General features: G+C 44.4%; 3 long non-coding RNA genes and 1 pseudogene across 4 annotated transcripts; 1 reads left to right on the top strand and 3 right to left on the bottom strand.

Moving 5' to 3' along the window:
* Window positions 1-138: 138 nt before the first annotated feature.
* Window positions 139-4,092, bottom strand: LOC112401970 (uncharacterized). 2 transcript variants are annotated; one of them, XR_003003654.1, is made up of 4 exons: window positions 3,464-4,092; window positions 3,257-3,373; window positions 1,112-1,558; window positions 139-1,008 (listed from the first exon to the last, which is right to left on the bottom strand). It is a non-coding gene; the product is annotated as an uncharacterized LOC112401970 (long non-coding RNA). The 2 variants fall into 2 exon arrangements; XR_003003655.1 differs by lacking the exon at window positions 1,112-1,558.
* Window positions 2,355-3,242, top strand: LOC112401969 (protein BEX1-like; annotated as a pseudogene).
* A 183-nt stretch (window positions 4,093-4,275) lies between the features above and the next one.
* Window positions 4,276-4,912, bottom strand: LOC112401980 (uncharacterized). Its single transcript, XR_003003660.1, has 2 exons — window positions 4,695-4,912; window positions 4,276-4,455 (listed from the first exon to the last, which is right to left on the bottom strand). It is a non-coding gene; the product is annotated as an uncharacterized LOC112401980 (long non-coding RNA).
* A 132-nt stretch (window positions 4,913-5,044) lies between these two features.
* On the bottom strand, window positions 5,045-9,478 carry LOC112401981 (uncharacterized). Its single transcript, XR_003003661.1, has 3 exons — window positions 9,364-9,478; window positions 8,181-8,286; window positions 5,045-5,162 (listed from the first exon to the last, which is right to left on the bottom strand). It is a non-coding gene; the product is annotated as an uncharacterized LOC112401981 (long non-coding RNA).
* Window positions 9,479-10,307: the final 829 nt, after the last annotated feature.

Raw genomic sequence — 10,307 nt, 5'->3', positions numbered from 1 at the left:
TTTGCAGTATGTGGGCCTCTCACTGATGTGGCCTCTCCCATTGCGGAGCACAGGCTCCGGACGCGCAGGCTCAGCGGCCATGGCTCGCGGGCCCAGTCGCTCCGCGGCATGTGGGATCTTCCCGGACCGGGGCACGAACCCGCATCCCCTGCATCGGCAGGCGGACTCTCAACAACTGCGCCACCAGGGAAGCCCAGCAAGAGATTTTTAAATCAAACCTTAGCTCCCCTTACTTTTACCAGTCCCCACAATCCTGTAACAAGGGATAAGTTATTGCCACTTCTGCTCACACCTCCGAGGGTCCCTCTTCCTTCCTGGGCCATCCCCTCCACCAGGTAGACCTCTGGCCCTTTCTCGGGACAATTCAGCTCCCACCAGGTTCAACTCTTCTGTCAGGTATAACACGGACAGGAATGAAACACAAGAGAAGGTCCTGCCCTGCGGCGCCAGAAGACCAAATGGGACTGTAGTCAGTGAAATTCCCATCTCCCAGTCAGACCGGTGACCGGTGACCGGCTTGGAAGGGAGGAGGTCTCAGGATTCCGAGCAATGGCAGCTCCCAGGAGGTACCCTCCTAGGACTGCAGAACCTGATGTCAGCCTCTAGACAGGGCAGGCCCAGAAAGCCCCTTCCTAGCCCCAGTCTCAGCACCTGGACAGCTTGGGCCTCCATCTGCCTCAGGACATCACAGAGCTGCCCCAGTGGAGTGAGGGTACCCATTCTCCATGGTCACGTGTTTGCCAGGCGCACCACCTGGCCAATGATATAGCCGAAGAGTGTCTGTTCAAGGGACTTGTGGCTGGAAATCCACGCGGAGTTCAAGAGAATGACGGTGGACCGTGCCAACAGCGCCAGCAACTACCAGATGTCCAGAGGATGGGAGTGTAGCAGGAACACTGGAGACGGGAGCAAAGGATGTCCACGCCAACACGTCATTCGACTAACCTTGACAATGGCAAAATAAGTGCAATCGTACAAAGTATGTTCTCTGACCATTGTGGAATCAAACTGAAAATCAAGAAGAGAATGATCATAGGAAAATCTCCAATCACTCGGTAAAAGAACACCACGCTCCTAGAAAATATGAATCAATGAATTGTCAAATACATACCCAATGTATTTATCTTAGGTGTCTTTCTCCAGCACTGGGCTGTCGCTCTGTGGAGCGGAAAAGGGTTCAACCTGGCGTCCTCATTACCTAATAAGTAGCTTCAGCACTCAGGGGATAGGGAACGGAGAGCAGACGGTAGGTACGTGAGGGCTACGTGCCCTGCGGAAAATGCACTGGTAACAAACTCGGGTGGAAAGAAACAGGAATCACAGACCAGGGAGGAGGCTAGAATCCTTAGTGTCGTGTTAGAAGTTTATGGCGAAATGAGGATGGAGAAAAAGACCTCATGGAAATATTGCTCGTCGTTTTCCTTCTAAGTACACTCTGTAGGACTCTTATTACTTGGAGCTGGAGACAGGATAGTAACATCTGTCCAGGCAGAAGCGCATCGTTCTAGCTGCACTTCTAACACGTGTCTTTTAGTCACTAAAGCAAATATTGTGTCTCCTGGAAGTAAACACTCGAGTTAAAACACTTCTCACAAAACACATGAACAGAATGGAAAATAATCTGAAAAAAAAATATGTATATATAACTGAATCACTTTGCTGTACACCTGAAACTAACACAATATTGTAAATTAACTATATTTCAGTTAAAAAAAAAAAAAAGAACAGGATGGCAATTGCCTGGGGATGGTAGTAAAGATACACGTGTTTCGTCAGTTTCTGACTAAAAGGGCTCAGTGAGGGCTAAGATAGATGAGTGAAAAAGACTGATGTCTGAATAAATCCTAGTTTCCGTGAACTTTCAGAAAATCAACGTTGAAAAGAAAAATCTAAACTTTTCCCACAAAATAACTAGAATTCACAACAGACCTTTCATCAGCAGCATTAAAAGAGAATGGAGACAGAAAGGAGATTACTTATTGCCTAAGACTGAGGGAGTTATTGGGAATGGGGAATGTCTGCTGTCTGGGGGGTTCTTTTGGGGGGTGATGAAAAATGTTCTACAATGGACTGTGGGGATGATTGCACAACCTGAATATATTGAAAACCACTGAAATGTACCCTTTAAATGCATGCATTCTATGATATGTGAGTTATATCTCAATAAAGCTGTTGAAAAAATGTGTTTTGTTTATAGATTTTGCTGAGGGTGACAGGATTAGAAGTGAAATATTGGGACCTCCCTGGCAGTCCAGTGGTTAAGACTTCGCGCTTCCAAAGCAGGGAGCACAGGTTCCATCCCTGGTCGGGGCACTAAGATCCCACATGCTGTGCAACAGGGCCAAAAAATAAAATACATAAAAATAAATTTTTTAAATATTATTTTTAAGAAAAGAATTTAAGGAAAAGAAATGAAATATAGTGTTTGCCTACCAAGATCAACAATTTACAAAATAGTTTATGCTCTAGACAGTAAGGATATTAAAAACAGATATCAGCCCGGCCGTCGTTCGCTCACTTCTCGCTCCCTGCTCCTGGTGGCCCTGAGGGAGTGCGGGCTGCAGTCTGCCCCCAAGAGTAGGAGGTGCACGGAGAACAGGTAAGGGACCTGGAGGGGGGTCCCCAGAGATGGCGTGGGCGAGCGGACACGGCCTGTGGACCCCTCTCCAGGGGTCCCGGGGCAGAGACGGCAGCCCCCATGCCCCCCCGCGCGGCATGGCGTTTGGCCACAGAAAACGGTCTGCGAGTCGAAGTGTGGCGGTGGCACACGTGCAGCAAGAATCGGGAGAAGCAGGAGACAGCGAGGACAGGCGCAGGCGCAATGGCGTCCAAAGAGGAACAAGCGGTAACACTCTCAACATGGAACGTGCCAACCAGGAGAATGAAAACAAGGATGAAAAGGGGCGAGATGCTGATAAAGGAGAGCCCGTGGCCCTTTGGAGGCTGGTGAATATTGTGTACCTAGAGGAAATCGTAGGCGGTTCTGCATTAGGCAGTCCATCCTGCCGTGTAGATGGGACATGACTCAGAGTCTTAGAGAGCCGCAGCTAAGGATGAGAGAAGAGAATATGGAAAGGATTGGGGCGGAGGTGAGGCAGCTGAGGGAAAAGCAGTGAGTCAGAGTCTGCGGGCAGTTAGCCCTGACCCCCCTCACCAGGATTATGATGAGCTTTGCCTTATGCCTTGGATCCTGATGTCTTCCCTGAAGGTAGTAGGGAGACACACCGTTTCCTAAACTTACATGTGTGTGACGTACCTTTGTTGTAAACCTTTTGGTGTTACTTGTTTCTCGCGGCTCTCCCGTTACCAGCTTCTAATTGAATGTTGTGTTTCTGACCCAATCTGTAAGTTTCTATCAGCAGGGGAGTTTTACCTGTTGCATGGAGAGATGTTCATTATATATCGTGAAGTCAATAAAGCAGTTTAAAAAAGCAAAACAAACAGATACTAGAGAGCTATTTACCAAGCCATTTTCCTCTGCCGCCAGGACACACAGCTGGCTTTGTTTCCCTGGGGTGTGGCCACGTCCCTGAGTTCAGGTCAATGGAATGGGGGAGTCATGGGAAACATCACCTCCAGACATGTCTCGGAAAGCCCCTTCCCTGTTCCCTCATCTGCCACCTAACGCCAAGATCCAGTAGAGTCCTAAGGCCCTAAGAGATGCTTGAGGCCTTCATCAGGACAGCCTGGGTGCCTGAGTGACCGCATGGAGTCGGGGGAGTATCGAGGACAGGGCTCTGGGAGTGGTCTGTTCCAGGGCAATGGAAGGTAGAACGAGTATTAAAACTTATACTGATATCTCTTCAGGGAGGTGGACTTTATCACTGATGTTATTTAGAAAAGTAGGTTCTGGGGAAGCTTCACTTTTACTCATCACTTTCAAATGCTCCACAGGCACTGCATCTCTTTACACCCACGCCCAGTACAAATACTCCCACCGCCCACTCTCAGCATCCACTGGGTTCTGAGGAGCACCCCCAGCTCCAGTCTCCCAGCTTGGACTCATATGTAACAGTAATAACCATTTTTAGAGAAACCACTGAGATAATATAAAAATAAGTAGGGCTTCCCTGGTGGCGCAGTGGTTGGGAGTCCACCTGCCGATGCAGGGGACACAGGTTCGTGCCCAGGTCTGGGAGGATCCCACATGCCGCGGAGCGGCTGGGCCCGTGAGCCATGGCCGCTGAGCCTGTGCGTCGCAGCCTGTGCTCTGCAACGGGAGAGGCCACAACAGTGAGAGGCCCGCATACCGCAATAAATAAATAAATAAATAAATAAGTAGAAGGATGAAGATATATATGTGTTTTGGAGGTAAAGAAAGAATATCAGAGACTGAAAGAATTATTGGATTCAGATCTATTGGGACTTCCCTGGTGGTCCAGTGGTTTAGACTTCACCTTCCAATGCGGGGGGTACGGGTTCCATCCCTGGTCACGGAGCTAAGATCCCACGTGCCTCGCAGCAAGAAAAACAAAACAAAACATAAAACAGAAGCAATATTGTAACAAATTCAACAAAGACTTTAAAAACTGGTCCACATCCAAAAAGAAATTCTTTTAAAAAATCTATTAATTGCCCACTTAGTCCTGTCTCTGAGCAGCGTATTTGCCAAATATACACAATCTAACAACTGAATACTATTTTAAAATTTATTACTATTTGCCTTTGAACACATAGGAATATGCAGTACATACCAATCCTGTTTTAATCTCATTTCAATTTCTCTTGTTTCCTGGGTCTCTGCTCAAATGTCTCCTCAGTGAGATCTTCCTTTTGCCTACTTCCACTTCTTCTCAACCGTCCCTGTTGTTGTTTTAAAAAATTATTATTATTATTATTTTCTTTTTTTTTGGCTGTGTCAGGTCTTAGTTGCGGCTCACGGGATCTTCACTGCGGCATGCAGGCTCTTTGTTGTGGCGCGCAGGCTTCTCTCTAGTTGCAGAGTGTAGGTTTTCTCTTCTCTAGTTGTGGTGCGTGGGTTCCAGAGCGCTTGGGCTCAGTAGTTTGCGGCACGCAGGCTCTCTAGTTGAGGCGTGAGCTCAGTAGTTGTGGTGCGGGGGCTTAGTTGCCCTGAGGCATGTGGGATCTTGAAAGGTGGATTCTTTACCATTGGACCACTAGGGAGGTCCCTCAACCTTCCTTGTTTTTATGAGTATTGATAGCTAGGAGTGAAAATAATAAGTAGGATACTTAGTATTATTTAAATGATACGTATATAAATGTACTTACATGTCTGTGGTTATATTATGTCCATGGTTCTCAGAAAAGGGAATCCATTATAACTGTAAAAACGATTAAGGACCGCAAAAAAGAGCTTCTGTTTAAGTGGCTTATAAATATCTACATTTACACAGAGTTTAAAATGGAGACATTTATAAAATATTTATTTTTTATTTAATCATAAGAATAATAAATTCATATATTTTAATATATAGCATATCTTTGTTAAAAAGTTTATATTTTCCAAAAGGACAAAAAAAATTGCGTTGCATTGGGATTACCAATGTTTAGATTTTTGCAAGTCTCTTTAACATACAACTGATAGAAAACTGCTGAAATATATTTTCTTCTGCATTAAATCTGTTGCTGTGTCACATATCACATAGCCTCTGGAAAACTCTAAGGAACAATTGTAAGAGAATGAGAGTGACCTGAAAAATAATAACTTAGTATTATTATTAAAAGAGTTTGATCTCCCAGGACCCCTTGTAAGAATCTCAGAGTTCCACAGTGGCCCATGGACCATGCTTTGAGAACCACAGTATTATGTCAATGTGTGTGTGTGTGTGTGTGTGTGTGTGTAAAAGTTCTCCTCTGAAATCATTAAATATAGGCCAGAGGTGGCCTTGGATTAAAATGTGAAACATACACAGGGGATTCCAAAACCAAGGGTGCAGTTCAATATCATACACGTTACCGATATCATCATCTCAACAACTGAAAAAAAGAAATCTCCCTATTATACGACTAGATGAAGGTTATTTAATGAAACTCAATGACCATTCTTAATAAAAATTTAAAGTAAAATAAGTATAGAAGAAACTATTTAGGTACAAAAAAATAATTTACAATACCAAGAGCAAGTGCAGTTCTAAAATAATGGATACAGGAATTCCCTGGCGGTCCAGTGGTTAGGACTTGCTGATGTCACTGCCGAGAGCCTGGGTTCCATCCCTGTTTGGGGAACTTAGATCCCACAAGCCGCGTGGCACGGCCAAAACAAAGAAAATCATTTTAAAAATTAAAATAAAATAAAATAATGGATGCTAATGACATTTCCATTAAAATCCAGGATAAACAAAAATATGCCTGTGACATGCAGTCAGTCAACCTTGCTTTGTGTCAACCCCCCTAAGTAGCGACAAAAATAATAAAATGGACCAATCCTAAATATTTCCAAAGAAGACAGAAAACGCATTCATTTGCAGAGAGCATGATTGTTTTGCCAGGAAACATGAGACAGGCTCTTGAAATACAACAAGCAGTATTAAGATAGTAAGATGAGATACTTTGTAAGGTGGCTAGATGTATCAACAATATGTAAAAATACAGCAGCTTTTATATGCTCTCCGTGATAGCTACTGGAAATTAGAGAGGAACTAGGATATCCCCAGAGTGAAATCAGCAAGATGGCGGAAGTCCCAGCCTTTATTCCCTCACAGAAAGACTGATTTAATAATGATACATGGGGCTTCCCTGGTGGCACAGTGGTTAAGAATCCGCCTTCCAATGCAGGGGATATGGGTTCGATCCCTGGTCCAGGGAGATCCCGCATGCCGCGGAGCAACTAAGCCCGTGCACCACAACTACTGAGTCTGCACTCTAGAGCCGGGAGAGCCACAATTACTGAGCCCACGTGCCATAACTACTGAAGCCTGCACGCCTAGAGCCCGTGCTCCACAACAAGAGAAGCCACTGCAACGAAGAGCAGCCCCCGCTCGCTGCAAATAGAGAAAGCCCGCGCACAGCAACGAAGACCCAATGCAGCCAAAGATAAATAAATAAATATTTTTTAAAAAACAAAAAAAACAATGATACATGGACCAAAACACCTTTATGAGAGGTCCAGATTCCCGTTAAAAAGTTTCAATACACCAGATGAGCACAATACGGACTCTCATGTAAAGAAGGAAGTGTATCTCCATTTCCTGGGACTTAAGATGAATTGGTTCTCTCAAGCTGACATAGTCCATATAGCCCAGGGCTGGCAAGTCAGGACCACACCTCAAATTCTTTATTTTATTGACTGGTTTCTCTGCCTCTCTCTCTGTTGATCGTGGGAAGGCATCAGGTCCCCAATCAGTGGTCTGCCACAGATAGACAAATTCTAAACTGGATTCTAGAAAGCTTTTCTCCCTTAAACAATACCACAGCACATGACTACTGCCCTCTTCCCACCTTCCTATCTTCATCAGTGCCTTCCGTTAGAGAACTTAATGAGAAGGCAGCTGGCAAGAGACTCTGAGATTGGGACTTCCCTCTGGCGAAGTGGTTAAGAATCCGCCTGCCAATGCAGGGGACACAGGTTCAATCCCTGGTCCGGGAAGACCCCACATGCCGTGGAGCAACTAAGCCTGTGCTCCACAACTACTGAGCCTGAGCTCTAGAGCCCACGAACCACAACTACTGAGCCCGCATGCTCTAGGGCCTGCGTACCGCAACTGCTGAGCCCACTGCTTCTCCTGCAATGAGGAGCCCACGTACCGAAGAGTAGCCCCTGCTCACCGCAACTAGAGAAAGCCCGCACACAGCAACGAAGACCCAACACAGCCAAAACAAACAAATAAATACGTAAAATTTTTTTTAAACCTTCATTTTCATTCAACCTGTCATGGACACCATAGAGTTACTCCTTTCTTCTCAAGGAGAAAGGTGGCGAAAATCTGCTATTTCCATTATTATAAGTGGCACTTGTGTTTGCAGAGGACTCAAACTCCCCTATTCAGGAAAGGACCAGTGAAGGGGTTGTGACTTGCTGTCCTCAGGGGTCTCCTGCACCTGTGGGGCTGCCCTACAATGAGAACGTGTATCTCAAGGACACGCCAGCTCACCTTACTGTGGGAGGGGCAGGAAGAGTTGTTAACACCTGGCTTCACTGCTACAAGGCAGCTCTCCCTCGGAATTGCTTTCGGTAACATCCGTTCCCTAGGTAGAACAGACGTATTGGAACAGTACCTCACCTTGGTCTGGCAGTCTTGACTCCTGCAGAAAAGGGCTTCGGATGGAGGGAGAGTCCTTGACATTCAAGTGTCTTCTGCATGGTAAGGGAAACCTCTGGAACACTGCCTGGAAATCAGGAGCCCATGACAGTTTCATTAATGCAGTGCTCCTCCAATCTTTCAAATGCAGCCTACATGTTCTTCTTGACATGGGAGGGTTCGCATCCACAAAAGATCTGCTTTTTGTAGTTTCTTTAGTCCCTACATCATCCCTGACTTTATGTATGTATGGCCTTGCCACAGCTTTGGGGCCAGTGGAATATATGGGTATAATTTCATGTTAAAGGCTATGCGTGTCTGCTGGAATTTTTCTTCCATGTATTGAAATGTTTGGCCTGTGTCTTTGTGAGAAGAAGTCTCCAAAAGAACATATATAAAGTAAATCAAGCAATGCATCAACAATAAGTGCATCTGGTATATATCTACATAATGGAATACTACTCAGCCATAGAAAAGAATGAAATTTTGCCATTTGCAACCCCATGTATGGACTTGGAGGGTATTATGCTCAGTGAAGTAAGTCAGACAGAGAAAGACAGATATTGTATGGTATCACTTATATGTGGAATCTTAAAAATACGACAAATTAGTGAATATAACAAAAAACAAACAGACTCACACGTACAGAGAACAAACTAGCGGTTACCAGCGGGGAGAGGGAGGGTGGGAGGGGAAATATAGGGGTAGGGAATTAAAGCTATCATGTATAAGCTACAAGGGATATACTGTACAACACAGGGAATATATCCAATATTTTATAATAACTGTAAATGGAAGAAAACCTTTAAAAATCATGAATCTATTGTACACTTGCAACTTATAAAATACTGTACACCAACTATACTTCAATTTTTTAAAAAGTGCATCTGGGTAATGGCATGATGGTGTTCCACTATACACATCATTACAATGTTTCTGCGTGTTTGAAGTTAATTCCAAATACAAAGTTAAAAATTGTATTATTGAGGCAAAATGTATTGTGATGAACACAGCTCTGCCTTCTCAGGAGAGGAGGCCTTGGGCCATCCAAATAGTGTACCTGACAGCACTGGCTCATGGGAGTACCCCACTGATGCCACATGGTGGATGAAGTCAATTTACAAGTGGATGGTCCCCAAACTGTAGGTTGTGTCTCAACTGGTACCTGGGCTGGATCCCCAGCACTATGAACAGCACAGGTAGTCCAGGGCACACGATGAGTAACTGGTATGGAGAATTCCGGAGCAAACCAAGCATTTCTGATATTTTCTTACCTCCTTCTGCCTAAGGTATGACACAGAAAAGGGATTTAAACATCACAAGGCCATCACTTCATGGCAAGAGTTGGTGAACAAGGTGAAGGAAACAACCTCTGATGCCCAGTGGATTTTTCCATGTTATATGCCTCCCTCTGCAGCTCACACCCTTGGCCCAAAGTCTGAGCTGCATTAGGGGTAGGAGTGGGGCTGGCAGGTGGTCTGTGGGAGTAGTAAGGAGTGGCTACATCACTCACACGTTTCCCTGAGGAACCTCAGGGCATAAATCTCATAGGTTCCACAATGCAGAAAGGCATGGGAAGAAGGGATAAAATGGCTTCAAGGAGTTTGTAAGATAAGGTGTATTGGTGATTTGGGTACCAGCAGAGATGCTTGCAACTTTGCATGAAGACCAGACATTTATTTCAATTGTTGATTCTTTTTAAACACATGATGTAAAATGTTATTGATAAATGTATCTCTTCATGAACTGAATGAGGACTCTTGATTTTACACATACATGGATACTGTGAATTATTGCTAAACTGAGGTACTTTTATTCATGTTTTTCATCTTCATGGATGTAAACTCTGAAAACACTTGTCACATGAATTTGCGGTTGCAGAATGAGTTTTGTGATAGCGATGCCATTCAATTTTTTCAATCATTCTGAACTACAGGCTAAAAATGGCATCGGAATTTATCACTCAAAATGATTTTTAATAATTTATCAGTCAGCTAAATTAGGTCCTCTTTTGATTTTATTAGAGGAAAGAAGTAGAAATCACTTGATATAGAAAAATTTTTCTGTATCACCAAATAAGACTTTAAACTGTTTCTTTGAGGTCCAGGG

Source organism: Neophocaena asiaeorientalis, unplaced genomic scaffold (genome assembly GCF_003031525.2).
Source record: "Neophocaena asiaeorientalis asiaeorientalis breed wild unplaced genomic scaffold, Neophocaena_asiaeorientalis_V1.1 scaffold43, whole genome shotgun sequence".
NCBI lineage: Eukaryota > Metazoa > Chordata > Mammalia > Artiodactyla > Phocoenidae > Neophocaena > Neophocaena asiaeorientalis.
Note: the sequence above shows the minus strand (reverse complement) of the source record. Positions and strands in the feature narration are given on the sequence as shown.